Here is a 20,676-nt window from a genome sequence, read left to right on the forward strand (position 1 = left end):
TTTTCAAAGCCAGGTGGCTGTGCAACATACACTTCTTCTTCAATCTTGCCATTGAGAAAGGCACTTTTCACATCCATTTGATATAGAAGTATGTTATGATGATTTGCATAGGCCTGCAGTATGCGTATAGCTTCAAGCCTTGCCACAGGAGCAAATGTTTGCCCTCCACTTGAGTATATCCTTGAGCAACGAGACGAGCTTTGTTTCTGACAACTTGACCATGCTCATCTTGCTTGTTGTGGTATATCCATTTGGTGCCTATTATGTTGTGCTTCCGTGGATCAGGACGCTTAACCAGTTCCCATACATTATTCAGCTCAAAACTGTTGAAGCTCTTCTTGCATAGCTTGAATCCATTCAGGTTCCATGAAGGCTTCTTCAACTTTCTTGGGTTCTGATATTGAGACGAATGCGAAGTGCCCACAGAAATTTGCTAGCTGAGTTGCCCTTGAACGAGTGAGTGGACCAGGTGCATTGATGCTGTCAATTATTCTATCAATCTGCACTTCATTTGCAACACGAGGATGTACAGGGTGAAGACTTTGCTCTTGCTGATCTGTGTTGTTGTTGGGAGGAATGTCTTCAGGCTGAGCATTGTCTTCATGTTGATCAGGTGCTGAGATGATAAGTTCTTCTTCAGGATGAGCTTCAGAAGGTATAATCTCTCCAGTTCCCATAAGCTTGATTGATTCACTAGCTGGAACTTCGTCTAGCACATTTGGCAGTTGCTCTCTTTGTGAACCATTTGTCTCATCAAACCGCATCCACTGTTTCAACCACTTTGTAATAGAAGAGATTGAAGACTCTGTAGGAGTGTGAATCCTTTCCATATCCTAGCATAAAGCCCTCATGTGCTTTTGGTGCAAACTTTGAGGTGTGGTGTGGGTCCTTGATCCAGCACCTTGCGCCAAATACTCTGAAGTAACTGACATTTGGCTTCTTGCCAGTTAGGAGTTCATAAGATGTCTTGTTCAGAAGCTTGTGAAGATAAACACGATTGATTGTATGGCATGCAGTGTCAATGGCTTCTGTCCAGAATTTTCTTGGAGTCTTGTATTCATCTAGCATTGTTCTGGCCATCTCAATGAGTGTTCTGTTCTTGCGTTCGACGACGCCATTCTGCTGTGGCGTGTACGGAGCTGAGAATTCATGTGTGATGCCCAAGGTATCAAGATATGTATCAAGGCCAGTGTTCTTGAATTCAGTGCCATTGTCACTTCTGATGTGCTTTATCTTGGCGCCAAAATTGTTCATAGCTCGATTGGCGAAGCGTCTGAAGACATCCTGCACTTCAGTCTTGTAAAGGATTATGTGCACCCAAGTATATCTAGAGTAATCATCAACAATCACGAAGCCATAGAGGCAAGCAGTAGTAGTGAAAGTTGAGTAGTGAGTGGGACCGAAAAGATCCATGTGGAGTAGTTCGAAGGGTTGAGTAGTAGTCATGATTGTCTTCGAAGGATGCTTTGCCCTTGTCATCTTCCCTGCTTCACAGGCACCGCATAAGTGATCTTTCTTGAACTTGATGCCCTCGATGCCTATGACATGCTTCTTCTTCGCAAGGGTGTGGAGGTTCCTCATGCCAGCATGCCCAAGCCTCCGATGCCAGCCAGCATTCTGAAGCTTTTGCAAGAAGACATACTGCAAGTTGTGGCCCTGCTGAGAAATCTACCTCGTACAAATCACCTTTCCGATACCCTTCAAACACTAGAGACTTGTCAGATTCCATTAGTACCAGGCAACAATATTTTCCAAACATTACGATCATATTCAAATCGCAAAGCATTGAGACAGACATTAAGTTGAAGCCAAGGGATTCAACAAGCATGACTTTATCCATGTGTTGATCCTTTGAGATTGCATCTCTACCTAGACCCAATACCTTACTTTTACCAGTGTCAGCAAATGTGATGTGGCTCTTGTTGGATGGACGTAATGTTGAGTCCATAAGAAGGCTTCTTTTGCCAGTCATGTGATTTGTACACCCACTGTCAATAATCCATTCTGAAGACTTTGAAGTTGCTGGTGTCATACCCTACAGTGCAGTTAGGGGGATAGGCTTCACGAAGAGAATTGTGAAGCACAAACATTTGACGAACCAGTGGGTTATGAAAACTTAGATCCAGATTAGAACTAATAGGGAAAGTAGCATGCGATTCAGGAACGAGGTACATAACGATGCCATTTGGACATTTTATCTTGCGCCCCACAAGATTTTTAAGGTCCCCAGCAATAGCGTCAGAAGATATTGTTTTTCTGCTGGAGACCTTTCCCTGCAAAAGAGAGTTAAGCTTTCTTAACCACCCACATCTTCAAGGGTGGCTTAGAAGCAATAAGTCTAAGTGCAGCATCTGAGAATTTTGGCTTTGAAGCCTTAGCAAACAATCTAGCAGGTGGACAATAATACTCATAGGAATAAGTAGAATAATTTTTGGTCATATGAACATGACGATTCGAAGAACCGCTCTCATATTCATATGCCTGAGTATGGTTTCCCTGCAAAACATTTTCGTTAGTGTGACTCAGGTGAGTCCTCTGTTTGTATGAAGCCTTTGGACCATATGAAGCCATCTACATTTATTTTCCTTACGAACCCAACACCCTCTTTCCTAGGGTTTCGGTTCAGAATCTGCTTCTTGAGGACATCACATAATGTTTGATGTCCTTTAAGACTTTTGTACATCCATGTTTCAAGCAATGTCTTCAACCTAAAATTCTCATCAGCAATAGCAGTGGTATCCTCAGCAGAGGGGTTAGTTACCACATCAACAGTTGAAGATATTGCAACAGCAGTAGCAGTGGAACACTCAGCAATAGAAGTAGCATTGTCACGCTCAATGCATTTAAGACATGGTGGTTCAAATCCTTCCTGAGCGGGACTGATCTGTTCGGCGCGAAGTGACTTGTTTTCCTTTTGAAGATCTTCATGAGCCACTCTCAATTTCTCAAGTTCTTGCTTCCTTTGAAGATAATCATAGGAAAGCTTTTCATGAGTTGTTGAGAGAGTATCAAGACGATCCTCAAGTTCCTGATACTTAACGTGAAGATTTTTTATGTCTTCAATTAAGGATTCAGATCGAGTCATTTCAGCACCCAACAGATCATCGCTTCTGTCTAACAGTTTTTGAATATGTTCCATAGCTTTCTGTTGTTCAGTTGCAATTTTAGCAAGTGTTTTGTAGCTGGGTTTTGAATCACAGTCAGAGTCATCGTCACTAGATATTTGATAGCGAGTAGTGCATGTGTTTACCTTGGCACCGCGTGCCATGAAGCAGTAGGTAGGAGAGGAGTCGTTCTTGTCATTTGCATCGGTGTCGGTGATGAAGTCATTGTCTTCAGTGTTGAAGATGGACTTGGCGACGTATGCTGTAGCCAGACTCGCAATACCAGAATCAGACTCCTCCTCAGACTCCACCTCCGCCTCCTCAGAAGCGGACTCATCCTCTGAATCCATTTCCTTGCCAACAAATGCACGTGCTTTGCCAGATAATCTCTTCTTGTGTGATGAAGACTTTGAGGAAGACTTGGAAGAAGACTTTGAGTATTTCTTCTTCTTGTTGTCATCAGAATCATATTCCTTGCTCTTCTTCTTCCTTCTGTTCTCATTGTCCCACTGTGGACACTCGGAGATGAAGTGTCCAGTTTTCTTGCACTTGTGACATGTTTTCTTCTTGTAGTCGTGAGCAGAAGCTTCATCATTCCTTGAGATTGATCGTGAAGATTTTCTGAAGCCTTTCTTCTTGGTGAATTTTTGGAACTTCTTCACTAGCATTGCAAGTTCCCTTCCAATGTCTTGAGGATCATCAGAACTGCTGTCAGATTCTTCTTCAGATGAGGAAACAGCTTTTGCCTTCAAGGCACGAGTTCGCCCATAGTTTGGACCGTAGATATCTCTTTTCTCAGAAAGCTGAAACTCATGTGTGTTGAGCCTCTCAAGTATGTCAGATGGATTGAGTGTCTTGAAATCAGGACGTTCTTGAATCATCAGGGCTAGGATGTCAAACGAACTATCAAGTGATCTCAGCAGCGTCTTGACGATTTCATGTTTGGTGATCTCAGTGGCGCCGAGGGCTTGAAGCTAATTTGTGATGTTAGTGAGCCGATCAAATGTGTGCTGGACATTCTCATTGTCATTTCGCTTGAAGCGGTTGAAGAGGTTGCGAAGGACACTGATTCTTTGATCTCTCTGGGTTGAGACGCCTTCATTGACCTTGGAGAGCCAGTCCCAGACCAGCTTGGATGTCTTCAAGGCACTCACACGGCCATATTGTCCTTTTGTCAGATGGCCACAGATGATATTTTTGGCAGTAGAGTCCAGTTGAGTGAACATCTTGACATCAGCAGTAGTGACACCTTCTCCAGCCTTGGGAATGCCGTTCTCGACGACATACCATAGATCGACGTCAATGGCTTCAAGATGCATGCGCATCTTATTCTTCCAGTAGGGATATTCAGTTCCATCGAAGACGGGGCACACAGCGGAGACTTTGATTACCCCTGCAGTCGACATAGCTAAAACTCCAGGTGGTTAAACCGAATCACACAGAACAAGGGAGCACCTTGCTCTGATACCAATTGAAAGTGCGTTATATCGACTAGAGGGGGGTGAATAGGCGATTTTTATGAAAGTCTTCAAACCATGAGAGTTATGAAGACAAACAGCGAAGATTATGCCTTTTACTATGCAGCGGAAGTTAGATTACACTAGGCCAGCCATGGTCATGTATTCAATAGAGTGAAAACACAATGACAAACAACTGCAGTGTAATAAGGATCAGGTAGGAAGAAGTTATGAAGCCAAACAGTTCATACATTCACGTTGTGAAGACAAAAGATAAAGCAAGCATGCAATGGCTTCACAATGTGTAACAGTAAGAAAAGGAAGTGAAGATGAAACCAGTGACTCGTTGAAGACAATGATATGTTGGACCAGTTCCAGTTGCTGTGACAACTGTACGTCTGGTTGGAGCGGCTAGGTATTTAAACCTTAGGACACACAGTCCCGGACAGCCAGTCCTGAACACACAGTCCAGGACACCAAGTCCTCACCGTATTCTCCTTGAGATAAGGTCACTTAGTCCTCGCCCAATCACTCTGGTAAGTCTTCAAGGTAGACTCCCAAACCTTCACAAACTTCGTTCACTGGCAATCCACAATGTCTCTTGGATGCTCTGAACGCGACGCCTAACCGTCTGGAGGATTCACAGTCCTCAAGTGTAATAAGTCTTCAGATCACACAGACAAGAAGACTCAAGTGATGCCCAATTTGCTCTGGCTCTGGGTGGTTAGGGGTTTTCTCCTCACTAGGAAATTTCTCTCAAAGGCTTCGAGGTGGGTTGCTCTCAGACGACAAAAGCCGTGCACTGAAATCTGAGCAGCCAACCGTTTATGGTTGTGGGGGGTGGGCTATTTATAGCCACTTGGCAACCCGACCTGATTTGTTCGAAATGACCCTGGGTCACTAAGGAACTGAAACGTGTCTCAACGGTCAGATTTCAAACTCTCATGGCAACTTAACTTGGGCTACAAGCAAAGCTGACTTGTCCGGCTCTGGACAAGATTCGCTCTCATTGTCTTCGCTCGAAGACATAGGTTTTTGATTTTAGGCATCACTTCAGTCATTCTGACTGGTTCTCCTGGACCCCACTTAATAGTACGGTGGTTCCTATGACTCAACACAAAAGAAAAAGAACTACGAAAGATCTAAGTCTTCGAGCTCCATAGGCTTCATAACGTGTCTTCTTTTGTCATAGTCTTCAATGTGAATATCTTCATAGACCACCTTTGTCTTCAATGTCTTCATACATTTTTAGGGGTCATCTCTGGTAGTAAAGCCGAATCAATGAGGGACTTCTACCTGTGTTTTCCTGCAATTCTCACAAACACATTAGTCCCTCAACTAGGTTTGTCGTCAATACTCCAAAACCAACTAGGGGTGGCACTAGATGCACTTACATGATGGATATGATGCGTATGGTGATGGCAAGCACCGTGGCTCCTCGTTGACGGGTGGTGGCCGTGGGTTTGCTTGGCAGAGCGATGGCTCAGCTGAGAGGCCTTTTTATGGTCCTTCGGGTGGTTTTGTTGAGAGGGCGTCGGGCCCTAACCATCAGCAGCGAGGTGGATACCGTGGATCTCATGGTGGTAGAGGGGGTTGATTCCGCAACCGTCAGCATCATCAGCTTGTTGTTGTCGACCCGACGGCCTCCGTGGGGGGGGGGGGGCTGATCCTGGACGGACACCCGCTCTGTCTGGACATGCGATGGAGGTGGTGACAGCGCTGGCCAATGCGGAGGTTCCTGACACTGAGACAGTGGTGACAGGCTCGGCCGAGGCTGCGGATAGGTCTGACTCTGATAGGGCGTCCAAGTGGGCGTGTAAGAAAGAGAAGATGCTCTGTTATCGATGTGGGAAGAAAGGCCACTTTATTGCTGAGTGTGTGGCGGAGCTATGTGATATTTGCGGCAAGCCAGCACGTGCTTCGGGGGAATGCCCGATTCTTCGTGATCAGATGCCGACTATAACTATGTATGGAGTGTATTGCGCTGAGCTGATGTTCTTTGAGTCTCCCAGTGTGAGGGAGATCCCATAGGAGACCCAGAGCCTGACCACTGGGGTTGTGAAAGTCACTAAAGGTGAGGTCTCTGAGAATCAGATTTTGCAGAGGCTCAAGGAGTTAGCTCCTAGTGACTTCCAGTGGGACCTTTTAGTATGACAATATTTTTAAGGTGGAATTTCCTTCTGTTGAAGATTGGCAGAGGGTTCTGTGCTTTGGGTTGTGTAGAGTGCTTGGCACAGAGTGCATCCTGTAATTCTATGAGTGGAAGAGGATTGAGCCTCAGGGTAAGCCTCTTACTCAGGTCTGGTTGCGTTTCTCCGGGGCTCCCTCGAAGCTGATGCAGGATGCTCGAGTCGTTTCTAGCTTGGAAATCTTGGCCGGGAAAACCAAGAGAGTGGTTATGGCCTTCACCCGAGCTCACGGAGTGGCCCGATTACTAGTGAGTGTTCTGGATATCGAGTTTGTGCCTGATGTGGTTAAGTGGACTATGGACATATAGGGGCTAGATTTTTAATCTTGAGAGTGAGTTTGAGGATGCTGATCTTTTCGCTGAGGCCATTAATGGGTCTGATGTTGACATGCACAAGGGAGATGACGACCCGGGTGCTAAGGAAGCACCCGTGGATGAGGTTGGCCGAGAGATGGCTAACGGTTCGGTGCCCGTTCCTCAGACGCCTGGAGACGGGGCAACACCATCTTCTATGGTGCCAATGAGTCCATTGAGATTTGGGTCGTTCGAGCCAGCTTCTGCACCCCCGCCCCCCCCCCCCCCGACTCTAGAGTGAGAGGGTGGAGTCCGATGATGTGTGGGAGCATGCGCTGCCTGCACTAGATTTTGAGGTTGATGAGACGGGGACTCGGAGGTGAATCTTCCTGTTACGACCTTCGTCGAGGGAGGGGGGAGGAGGTTGGGCAGGTGGCCCCTCTTACTCATTCTCTGACCGTTGCCTCGCCTCAGGTGACGGAGCCGATGTTGGCAGTTGTGACTAGGGGAGGGAGTCCGGGGCAGGTGGCTCCGGTTCCTTCTTCTCCTCGGGCGATGATGGAGCCAGTGTTGGCGGCTGTGTCTAGAGGAGGGGGCCCGGGCCAGGTGGGTTTGGCCCCTTCTTCTCCTCGTGCGGCGACGGCGGTGCTTAGGGGAGGGGACCCGAGGCAGGTGCCCTTGGCTTCCTCTTCTCCTCCCGCGGTGACGGCATTGCCTACAGGAGGGGGTTTGGGGCAGGTTGCCTTGGCTTCCTCTTCTCCTCTCGCGGCAATGGAGCCGCTGCTGATGACTATGCCTAGGGGAGGGAGTCCGGGGTAGATGGTCTTGACTCCCCTCTCTTCCCGGGTGGCTAGGATGGCCGCGCCTCAGGCGGCGCCCGAGACCCCCACCAGCCAGAGGATCGGGATGGCAGGGGAGCACGGGCAGGAGGCCCGTCTTCCCTCCTCCGGCGCCCCTGCGTCCCCGGACCATGGCTCGAGGGCACCTCTGGTTTCGGCCGTTTCTCGGGAGGAGGTCATTGCGTATGGAGGGATTCCGGATCCGGTTTCTGCAGGGAGACGGATGAGCAGCCGTCTCCAGGAGCACCCGGAGGTTGATGACATGCAGCAGCGGTGCGCCATGAGGGTGTCCAAGCCTCATGACATTGAGGTCACTACTGGTATGTCCGTCAACGTTTCTAATTCTATCTTGCATTTTTTCAATAATGAGGTTACTAATAATGCACATCAATTAGGAGTTTCACTAGGTAGTAATGATAGTGAAATTTCCAACTCTGTTAAATCTCCTAGATTTGGAAGCGGAACGCGCTTTAGAAACAATTTGAAACTTAGCAGCGGTAAAACCCATGAATGATGCAGATATTGATGCGTTGGGGGTCAGAGTGCTCGATAATTTTTGTGTGGATCTTGCACCATCCATTCCTGATTCCGAGGAAGAGGATGCCACTTTAGAGGATGCAGTAGTTCGATCCAGTGAGCCCGGTTATGAGGACTGGGTGGAGCACCAAAGCAAACCCAAACGCAAGTGGAAGCGGAAGATTTATCCTGCTTCAGCGGTACGTAGTAGTGCTAGGATCCGTACCTCTAAAAAAATTCATGATTTACTATGAAAGGAATCTTTTGGAATAGTAGAGGTCTGAAGGACTTGGCTAAAAGAAGGTTTCTTGCAGATGTATCTATCGAGCATAGATTGGATTTTATTGCTCTTTCGGAAACTGGTAGAGATAATTTTGCGACCTAGTTTCTCAATACTTTATCGTGCGGTGTCGATTCTGATTGGCACTGCCTGCCTCCGCGAGGAAGATCGGGTGGGATCTTACTTGGAGTGAGATGCGATTCGCTGGATGTCCGAAGTGTAGTGATGGGTGACTTTGCGGTTAAGTTTCGGGTTAGGTCCAAAGTTAATGGGTTTAACTGGGCTCTGGTGGCAGTTTATGGTGCCGCACAACCCGAGCTTAAACCAGAGTTTTTGGCGGATCTTGTCCGAATTTGCGGCTCTGAGCAGCTCCCAATTTTAGTTGGGGGTGACTTCAATATCATTAGAAGGAGAGAGGAAAAGAATAATGACAATTTTCAGGACAGATGGTCGTTTATGTTTAATACCATTATTGAAAGCTTGGACCTGAGAGAGATAGAGCTTTCCGGTAGAAAATTTACTTGGGCTAATGCTTTGCCAAACCCTACGTATGAGAAGCTGGATCAAGTCCTAGCGAGCGTCGAGTGGGAACAGAAATTCCCTTTGGTAACGGTCCAGGCTCTCTCGCGTGAAATTTCTGATCACACGCCTTTATTCGTGGACTTGGGTGAGCCAAACCACATCGAAAACAAAAATTCCGTTTCATTCGAGCTGGCATGGTTTGAACGTGAAGGCTTCTTGGATCTGATAGCTAGGGAATGGGCTAAGGATGCAGGAGGTAGGACTTCTGTTGAGCACTGGCAGAATAAGATCAGGCATTTGTGAAGTTTCTTACGTGGGTGGGCTAAGCACCTTAGTGGGATTTATAAAGTTGAAAAGGAAAGGCTCCTTACACTTATTCAGTCCCTAGATTTAAAATCGAAATCCACGATCTTGCAAGCCACAGAGCTTCATGCTAAACCAGAAGCAGAGATGAGGTTGAAAGAGCTTCTCCGTGAAGAGGAATTAAAGTGGGCATTGCGGGCTAAGGTCCGCAATATTGTCCAGGGGGACGCAAACACTCAATTCTTTCACTTGATCGCTAATGGCAAGCACAGAAAGAAGAGAATCTTTTAGCTCGAACAAGATGAAGGAACTATTTTAGGACAGGATAACCTCAAGCTATACATAACCAAGTACTATAAGCAGTTGTTTGGATCTCCGGAGGATAGTTGTGTGTCCCTGGATGAGTCTAGGATTGAGGATGTGCCTCAACTTACTATTGATGATAATGATATTTTGGTTGCCCCATTCTCGGAGAAAGAGGTGTTTGAAGCTATTGCACAGATGAAAAACAATAAGGCTCCAGGGCCGGATAGGTTTCCGGCGGAGTTCTATAAAAAGTGTTGGCATATTAGTAAGGGGGATTTGTTACCAATGTTCCATGATCTATTCTCTGGATAGCTTCAGTTATTTTATTTGAACTTTGGAACAATAACACTGCTCCCTAAGGAAACGGAAGCTGTGAGAATTGAGCAGTTCAGGCTGATCTGCCGCCTCAATGTTAGTTTCAAAATTTTCACCAAGGTTGGAACTAATAGGCTCACACAGATTGCGCATTCTGTGGTGCAACATTCCCAAACTGCTTTCATGCTGGACAGAAACATCCTACAAGGGTTGGTGGTTCTTCATGAAACGCTCCACGAAATTCACTCGAAAAAAATAGATGGAGTTGTTTTTAAGGTGGATTTCGAGAAAGCATACGATAAATTCAAATGGCCATTCCTTCAACAGGCCCTGCGTATGAAAGGTTTTGATGAAGCCTGGCGATGCCAGGTAGAATCGTTCACGCAAAAAGGGAGTGCTGGAATTAAAGTGAATGACGACATAGGTCATTATTTCTAGACACATAAGGGCCTGAGACCAGGGGATCCGATGTCTCCTATCTTGTTCAACATTGTAGTTGATACGTTGGGAATTTTGACTGGTCAGGTGGGTGTCTTGGTACCTCATCTAGTTGATGGAGGTGTGTCTATCCTTCAGTACACTGATGATACGATCATCTTTATGGAGCATGACTTGGCCAAAGCGAGAAATATGAAGCTGGTGTTATGCTTATTTGAACAATTGACCGGGTTAAAGATTAACTTTCACAAAAGCGAATTGTTCTGCTCTGGTACAGCCAATGACGAACAAGAGGCATATAGGCAATTGTTTGGGTGCGAATTGGGGACGTTACCTTGTACATATTTAGGTATACCAATCCACCATCGTAAGCTGACAAATAGAGAATGAAAGTGCATCGAGGACCGCTTTGAAAAGAAACTGAGTTGCTGGAAGGGCAAGCTCATGTCATACGGAGGCCGATTAATTCTGATTAACTCGGTTCTCACGAGTATGCCTATGTTTCTTTTGTCGTTCTTCGAAGTCCTAGTTGGAGTTAGGAAAAGACTAGACTTCTATCGATCACGATTCTTCTGGCAGAGCGATGAACTAAAAAGGAAATACCGACTCGCTAAATGGGATATCATCTGTCGACCGAAATACCAAGATGATCTTGGTATTGAGAATCTTGAGGTCAAGAACAGATGTCTTCTCAACAAGTGGTTGTGGAAGCTATCGAGTGAGACTAATGCCACTTGGGCGCAGATTCTCCGTAGCAAGTATCTTCACTCCAAAACTTTGTCACAGGTGACAGCAAGGCCGACTGACTCACCTTTTTGGAAAGGGCTTATGAAAGTCAAATTAACCTTGTTTAATAGGACAAAGTTTATTATTGGCAACGACGCTCGTACGCGATTCTGGGAGGATACTTGGCTCGGAGAGACCCCCCTTGCCATTCAATACCCGTCTCTGTATCGTATTGTTCAACGACGTGAGGTGTTCGTTGCAATGGTACTTCAATCCAACCCCCTTAATATTCAGTTCAGAAGGACGTTAGTTGGCAATCGTTGGGAAGAATGGCTCCATCTAGTAAGTAGTCCGATGAAGGTTCAGCTATCTCAACAACCCGATAAATTACGCTGGAAGCTTACTAGGTCTGGAGAGTTTACAGTTAAATCAATGTATGTTGATGTTATCAATTCAAGCTCGATTCCTAGTTCCTTTGAAAATCAAAGTGTTTATGTGGTTTCACTACAAGGATCCGGGTCTATTGCAACAAAATCGTTTGTTGCAATACATGTCATTTCGTGACGATAAGTACCTATTGCCACGAAACGACATTCGTTGGCAGCTGTTGCGACTAGACACATGGTAATAGGTTATTGCCACGAAAAAGCAATCGTGGCTATAAAGTGTGCTATTGCAACATCCATGTTGGAAGTTGCCACATGTTTTTCCGTGGCAACACTCACTTGATGCCACAATTATATTTGTGGAGATAGCTTTAATGCAACATGCAACGAATCGTGGCGCCTAATATCTCGTGGTGATAGACATTTGTGGCAATAACCTATGCCAACGACGCCCGTTTCGTGGCGCATTACTCTTCCGTGGCAATAGTCAACTGTGTCAATAAACTATGGCAACAATCCCTATTTTCGTGGCATTAGGCATGTTGCCACGACCCACTACACTTGTGGCAAAAAACTATGGCAACAATCCTTGTTTTCGTAGCATTAGGAATGTTGCCACGACCCATTACAATTGTGGCAATAAACTATGGCAACAATCCTTGGTTTCGCCGCATTAGACATGTTGCCACGACCCACTACACTTGTGGCATTAACTTATGGCAACAAATATTCCTGTCGTCGTAATAAGAAATTACAACATACTTGTTTTGGTGGTGATAAATAGGCATCACAATAGTTGAAATGTTTGTAGCAAGAAACTATTGCGACAATTTAAAATTTCCATGGTGATACTCTATTTCAACAAAAATTACTTTGGTGGCACCGAAAAAATTTGTGGTGCCAGACAATATGAAGTGATCCGTTACAACATCCTAGTGCAACAAAATAGTAGGCATATCGACTGAGATATGACGCAACACTTTTTTTGGTGGTGCTAACATGTGGCAACCGAAAGTGGGTTGTAGCATATTGCAACCGTAAAAAAAAATACATGCATTCAATTACAATATTCAAAACCATACGTATAATATGTAGATTCATAAAGTTCATAATTCTCGTAGCAAATATCCATCAAATGAAACTCAGATATAATTTAGCCATCCTAATTAATTGCAGAGACTAAACGGTCCGTGATCTAGAGTCCAGGCCAGCTAGTTCTTTGGATCCTGCAATCAAGAAATAAAAAAAGTTCTAGTTAATGAGTCCAACATAACATACGCCATACAATTATTCCAGTCCCATAGTTAAAAGGAACTATCGCCAGACTAACTAGACTAATACTGTGTCAGCAAGCATGTAACTGAGGGATTAGAACAATCATACAAGTGTAAATGTCTAAAGCATAAGCACAAGTACATCTACTAAAAGGTTCTGCTACTGATTTAAGTTGTGACCCGATGTATAGCTTCAGTTAAGTTCATGTCCCTAGCTAGCACATATTCATTTTTTGTTTAAGTTGTGACTCGATGCAGCAACAACACATGGTGAAAGAGAAGAAACAGCTAGCTAGTTATGAATGCCAATGACGTATAAAATGCAAGTGAACATGAAGAGAAAGTAAGGTTGTGACTTACCATTGCTTTAAACATTCGAGAATTCCTTGTTGCAGCTTGTATGAGCGCATTTGAAGAAATAATAATTGGCCTTGAACTGGAGTCTTATTAGGACTAGATCTCTATAAAAGTGTATTTTTCAAGTTTGGGTTACTATTTTCTTTGTCAATCCTTAGGCACCTGTAAATATAAGTGCACTTTTAGCAATGCAAGTAAGCAACATAAATTTACAAGGTCGCAAGCATATGACTGTAATCACCTGTTGGGTTCCCATCTGTTGGCTCAATGCTACAAACTTTGTCATCATGTTTTTTTCAAATTCCGGTCTTGATGTTCGCTCCTCTTCCAACAATCTTTCCCTTTCAGCATGCTCTTCTTTTAACCTCTCCTCAAGTTGTTCTCTCTCAGTACACTCCAAGTTAATCCTCTCTTGTGTGTTTGCACGTTCAGCTTGTAGTTGATCTTGTAATTCGTTGACCTGCTGGCTGAGCTCAGAGTTTTGCTGCTGGGTGGCTGCTGTAGCACGAGCTTGCTCTTCAACCAGGATACGGAACCTTTGAGAACCAGTTGAAGGTTTGGCCATGTATCCGTACCCACAAGGCTGCGATGACTTGCATTTCAGAGTCTCTTTGTATGCGGTCTGGAAAATATTGTTTTTCTGCTCACTTGAAAGTGGACTTTCGGTTTCTTTGTTTTGAACCTCTTGACGTGGTTTGTTCTAAAAATGAAAATAACAATTACAGGTACGGCATCAATATTGACACTATATAAAAGATAAAACAAGAATAGCACGATCCAACGCATGAATAATCCCAGCTAATGATGAAACACACCGAATGCACATCATTGAATAACTATAGAATAACCAAAAGTCAGTGTACTTCCGCAAACTTTCTAGGACTCTGTGTTAGACCATGTTCCGTCATTTGTGTGGGTGAGTTTCAAGTTTCTCTGCAAGTAATATAACAATGAGATGCTTCAAACACGAAACCATATTTAGAAGCGAGGCATAGATATTTAGTTAGACTCATACCTTCTCAAAGCTTACTTGCGAGTAAGATTTTGATCCAATTTTATGTTTTGTCTTCTGTTTCTTACGGTTATCGGCGTTCTTTTGGCTGCGTTCCTATTAATTTATTGAAACCAAATATAACCAGTCAGACAAGCCATTGTAGAAGCTGAAGATATTGTACTGAGTGTGTACCCAAATAGTGTAGTACAGTGTGGGCTTGTGCATGCACGGGTATGGATACAGTGTGGTCTTTTTTTGTGTAAGTGAACATCAAAAGAGTAGAGCTAGCATGTGTTGGTGGTTCAGTGGAAAAGAGGGCATTTGTTGCCTTGAACACACACCCGAGTCTAGCTGCTCTGGTTCTTCTCTGTTCTGGCCCTGAGTCCACATTACATCTAGCACCTTCAGTGTGAGACCAAACAACCAAATATAAAAGAGGGAGAGCAGGACACGCCCAACAATATTGACAATCTCTGAATAAGACTTGGTACATTGGCAATAGTTTCTGAAAAAATGTGAATGAACAATTATTGCAAAAAAGGAGGGAAAATACGACGATGGAGCAACTTATTGCAACATTATTAGACTATACACAAAGTCTCGCGTCTCCAGTCTTGTGGCTATCCACATTTGATAAAGTCAAGTAAATGAACTGAATTCTCAACTTCAGAATACCCCTGTACATAGAACTAAAAAAATCTAAAGAAGATACCGCCTAAAAGCAAAATTTTTGCAATGATTAACCCGAGATTTAAGATTTACTACATCTATATGTCATACTCTACCTTTGAGCTGGAGCTGAGGTCAGTGACTGATCGGATTAGCATGGATGATGCTAGGTGTAAAGACCGAGCCTAGCGCAGCGTCGCCCATCCGATGTGGTTCGTCGAGTGATCGCGTGTCGGCGTGACCCTACAACACCTAAGGGCATTGACGCCTTGATGCCCAGCCACACCAAACGTACCCAAAAGGCTACAGCCCACAAGGCTACGCCAAGGCATGGCCACGTCTGAACAAGACCTGGCCTACCCATGAACCAGTTCCGAACAAGGCTGCCGTGGGATTGTCTCTGTACCTGATGCACCACTGTCAGCCTAACCTGGTGCACGACCAAACAACTCTACACAATCGCTTCAAGAGATCAACATCGACCCTGGTGCCTGTGCATCAGGGAGGCTCCTAGTAGCTCCGCCCCTGCTGTGAACATCATACTACAATTAAATACACTCTGAAGGTTCAGCCAATTGAAGCAGGATATGAGGCAGATGTACATCGCTCGCTACTTGTAACGAAAACACTATGAGACTGATCCCATCAGCCAATTGAGGTAGGATATCAGGAGTATGGAATACCAAAAAAACTGATCTACATCGCTTGCTATGGAGGTTCAGGGATGCGGCAGAGATGGTAGGATACTGAGTCTAATCTAAAGATTCAGACTGAACCGAAGCGAAAAGAAGTGAGCTGACAGATTGGGGGACAAGCAAGATGGGGGAAGACAGACCTTGAAGGTGTGGTGTGGCTTGCAGCCCATGAGCTGGAGCGCGCTCTGCAGGATGGGGCGCGTGCAGGGGAAGCTGCTCCTCTGGCGGTCGTCGGCGACGACAATGTATAGGGGCGGCTGCTGTTTGGTGGCGGCCATGTTGTCCCCTGCCCTGACTAGTTCTACGACCAAGCGGCCAGCGGAGGAGAGAAGGGAGGAAGAGAGCGGCGCGTCGAGGAGGAGGAGCTCGTGGGGGAGGGGGTTTGAGCCCGGGTGGGCATTTGTCGCAACGTGCAACACCGAGGTGGTGTCGTGCTTGGTCCAGACACGGGATTAATGGGAAAGGGGATGAGACGGGAACCACGTCAGCACCGACGCCAGACCGGATCGCTGCTGCCGCCGGCATGGCCGAGGACACGGAGACGCGGCCCATGTCGGCGGGCGCAGAGGAGAGGGAGGAGGGCGAGATCGAGGAGCGGAGGTTACAGGAAGGGAGGAGATCGGGAGGAATAACCTGACGCCGTGCAGCTAACTCGGGTGTGGTTCGCCGTGTTGACGCCGTCATGACGTCGGCAGCACAGAGGAACCACGGACGAGAGCTCAGATCCAATCTCCCGTGAAGACGCCGTGGAGTGGTTCTGTTAGGCGGGTATTTAGGGGAAAGGTTAATATAAGCTATTTTTTGGTGGGAACAAAGACCCTAATTTGGGATCTTTTAGCGGGAGGTTAAAAAATATTGGCGCAAACAACGGTACACCTAAATTAGGTGGTGGGAAGTAATTATTTTTATTTTAAAAAAGTAATTATTTTTTGAGGGAATGTTCTAGTTTGTAAATCTATTTTGAGACGGAGGAAATACTAAAATTTGTTTGTAAAAGTTATATCGTGGTTAAAAAATAAAAACCCACCAAATTCGAGAATTATGGAGGGGCGATCCGGCACCCTCTCCTGTAACGTTCTCGTCGTCGATATTTGTATAGTCATCGCCATTTGAGGAAGCCAATTAACGAACTAAAAAGAGTTCCCCCACTTTATATTATAAAGCAACCATCACATACATCGAAGCAACCGATACAAACACATGCCACACACACCCAAGATCGGGCGCGAGATCGGGCGTGCGTGTCGCAGCTGTGCGCGTGGGGCGACGCCTCGCGCTCGGCTACTTGCGCTCGGGGCGCCGACGAGCATGGCAGCTGGGCTCGGCGGCACGGTGAGGCGAGCTCGGAGCTCCGGGCAGCAGGACATAACCCTGACACCCAAAGCCGGACTAGGTAGCGCAAGCACTGGCGGGCACGAGCTGGAGCAGGAGGAGTGGCCGCGCGAGCAAGAGCACGACGAGCGGGCACGAGCTTCAGCGCGGACTGAGAGCATCGCAGAGGCGGGCGCGGGCGGCTTCTCTCAACCGAGCTGCTGCTGCCGGGCGAGTAGCAGGGCGGAGCTGCGGGGCGGGAGCAGCGGCGACCGAGCATAGGCAGCACTCGTTGGGCGCACCGGCCGACTTGCTACGTGTTTGACGAAATGTCGAGGCGGACATGTCAAAAAATGGATCCGGATCGTGGAAGCTCCAACAAGGCCTCTCCGATGGTGGATCGACGACGGCCAGATCGACGAAGAACCCACACGTTTTGACCGATTCCTCATCGACGGAAGAATCAGAGGATGCGGAGGCTGTCGCCGCTGGCGGGTCGAGGAAGCACCGTCTTGCCCTCTCCGCTGGCGCATCGAGGAACCGCCAAGATGCCGTCTCCGCTAACAGGTCGAGGAAGCGTCGTAATGCCGTCTCCGGTGGCGGGTCGGGAAACTGGCAAGGCGCCGTCGCCGCAAGCGGGTCAAGCAAGTGTCGTCATGCTGTCTCCGGCGACGGATCGGGAGACCGGCAAGACGCAGTTACCGCTAGCGGGTCGAGGACGCACTGTCATGTCGTCTCTAGTGGCGGATCGGGAAACCGGCAAGACGCCGTCTTCGCTGGCCGGTCGAGGAAGCGTTATTGAGGAAGTGCGAAGACGCCGTCGAAGCTGCCTTTCATCTGAAATCTCAAAATGAATATGTTCGTAGCAACCAAACTTTTATTTGAAAAATTCATTCCACATATGTTGGGATACAGTATTTGCACTGAGCTGGTAAGAGATAAAAAAAGCTATTGTAGCCCTCAAACTAATGGTGATTCAGATTGGATGAACAGAATACTGTTACTGAATCTCTTGGTGTGCAAATCTAATGTATATTGGTCTGATTGCACCATGAACACACTTATTTGTCAAATACTAGTCGATGAAACTGAAACAGCTTCTTTGTTTACATCATCAAGTTCTTATTTCCCATGAAAGTCCTGTATTATGACGAAATCCTCTTCTTGTAATTTCAGGAGTTACGTAAGCTTAAAAAAACTACCCCAAATCCTCAAAAGAAAATTTAAAATACTAGTCCTTTATGGACAGGTTCCATACCTCAACTCGTACCTGATCCCCTGTTCCGCCGCCGCCCGACCCGAGCGCTGGCCGCATCCAGCAACCACATCATGACGGCGCGACGAAGCAGCCCGCACCGGCGCCACCCTAGCGCTCCCCTCTCCCTCTGAACTGGCTCCGGCCGCCACCCGCCGCTCGACGCCTTCTTCCTTTGTGGATCTCGGCTGGTCGATCCTGCCCGTGGGCGCGTGGCTGGACCGCCCGACATCTCAACTCCGGTGCCAACTGGCTCTGCTCCGGCTCTTCCACCATCCTGCTGGCCTGCCCGGGACTGGCTTTCCTGCCTCCCGTGCGACCTACTACCTCCACAACAACAAAAGTATGATTATTCCCCCTGTTTCCCTCTGTATTTTTCATTGCAAGTGCAGCAAATTTAGATTTTGCTGTGTTTGTGAAGAGCCATACGGTTTTATCGAAAAAATGCTCCCGATTGCTTACCTATTTGCTGCTGAAATCTTGAAGTAGTAGACTAATTTTCCCTTGCTTGCGGTTTTATTGGTATGTAGAACCACACATTTGTGGAGGTCAGTAGCATAAAGATATGCTATGTTCTTTAGCATTAGTTGTTAAATTTAGGTGATGTATGCACTGCGAGAAAATGGCACTCCGTCAAGGTTTGCTGGAGGACAGTACGCCTGTAGGTTCTCCCACAGCCATAATCATGTTTTACTCAGGGTAAGAAACATCAGCATATATACTTATCAATTCACCATTAGTCGATGAATATCTTGTTATTTATTTTGATCGTTTAACAATGCTGACAAAGAGAACTAACTTGATGCTTTCTGCATTGCGATGCACCCCTCTTGTACTTAACTGAGTCTAAATATCAAATGTCATATACTCATATTTGATACACGCTACATTTGTTTTGTATTTGTTGTCTTGGATATGATCAAACATGTTTAAGCTTGCTGATTTGCTTCTCTTGGCTTGTTGATCACTACTAGCTATTGGCAGGCAGGAGCACAACCAGGAATTATTGATGACTGAGGAAGAGCGGCGGTGCAGCATGTTTAGCCTTTACCTGGGCAATTACAATTCCACTTGTTGTCTGCCAAATTTGTTTAGAGCCCAAATCATTGATGCTGCGACCAGGTTCCAGTTTGATTTCTCTATAGTGCACAGGTATTGGTTCTTTAATAATCAATGTAAATAAAGGCCCAGTTATATTTGCTTGTCTATGTTTCCTTTTGCAATCTGCAAGGAACTCAAATACAGCTGTGCATGTGCTCACGTGTTGTAGTTGATCAATAGTTAGAATTGCAAATTAGGAGCCACTTTAGTTGCAAGTATAGTTGACTAATAATCTCATACTTGCTGCTGGTGAACTGAATCAAAACATACTCTTGATTCCAAAAAAAAAAATAACTTCGACCTGTGATAAGTGACCGCCTACCTGTGTATTTCTCTGCTTAGGACATCAAAATTTACTTGTATGCAATAATTCTATGAAAGATCGCTTTTGTCTAGTTGAAGTCCACTGAAAATGAGAAGATTTGAGATATAGCGTGAGGGTGAAAACACAGTGGCTAGCAAGAGCCATCTTTATTTGAACGGAAAAGCCATCAAAAGGTGGACAGCTTCCCGGATAAGTAACTAATATTTCTCAATCCTAATCTAATTACTCCCTTGGTGCATGCTGCTTGACTTGTTGCTCCTGTCTTGGATTCTCTGGGTGAAAAACACATGTGAATTTATTTAATTGTTGACACATTGACAATAGCTGTTCTCCATCACGTATTAGTATTGCAGAATTGGTTTTGAATGAATTTCCTATTCTCTATTTCGTCCTAAGGGAACATGGTCTTTGAACTGTGAAGGGGTTTATTAATTGGTTAACCATTGACATTGTCTGTTTTTCATCACGGATCACTACTAACTATTTATGTTACCAAGAGTCGGCAGTACAGTTAAGGAAATCGCATGATTGAACTAGATAGAAGATAGGCAATCCCTGAACTAGATAGGTAATATTCTGTTTGTTTCAACTCTGTATGGTTTGCTGAAGAAAATAGGCAATCCCTGAAATAGATAGGTAATATTCTGTCTGTTTGAACTCTATATGGTTGCTGAAGGACTCAGTGTGGTGTCTGAAGAATATTGATTACAGTTTCAAGTAGTGGCCCATGTCTTATTGCCATTTCAAAATACGTGATTCTACACAAGTTCAGTGAAAATCAGCCCGTTTTGTATTCCTGCTCATGAACTCCATATGCGGAAAACAGCATGAAGAAGATGATTCTCATTTGTTATGTGCTCCCTTTGATTATACACTTCTCTCCTCGTGTACTCATTTTGTTATATATACTTGGGATACTTACGGAATACTTTCTGCCATTGTAGGTACTAAAAGAAAATTACTCACCATTGAAATGAGAAATGTATGGCTTTGTTCGCCTGACAAATATAGAAATTCATAA

The 20,676-nt window shown here is 45.6% G+C and overlaps 1 long non-coding RNA gene across 2 annotated transcripts; it reads right to left on the reverse strand.

The window, feature by feature from the left end:
• Positions 1–12,615: 12,615 nt before the first annotated feature.
• Positions 12,616–16,403, reverse strand: LOC123150738 (uncharacterized). Of its 2 annotated transcripts, XR_006475327.1 has the most exons (6): positions 15,804–16,403; positions 14,641–15,510; positions 14,321–14,413; positions 13,547–14,238; positions 13,309–13,467; positions 12,616–12,900 (listed from the first exon to the last, which is right to left on the reverse strand). It is a non-coding gene; the product is annotated as an uncharacterized lncRNA (long non-coding RNA). The 2 variants fall into 2 exon arrangements; XR_006475326.1 differs by having other exon boundaries at positions 14,321–15,493.
• Positions 16,404–20,676: the final 4,273 nt, after the last annotated feature.

This window comes from Triticum aestivum, chromosome 7A (genome assembly GCF_018294505.1).
Source record: "Triticum aestivum cultivar Chinese Spring chromosome 7A, IWGSC CS RefSeq v2.1, whole genome shotgun sequence".
NCBI lineage: Eukaryota > Viridiplantae > Streptophyta > Magnoliopsida > Poales > Poaceae > Triticum > Triticum aestivum.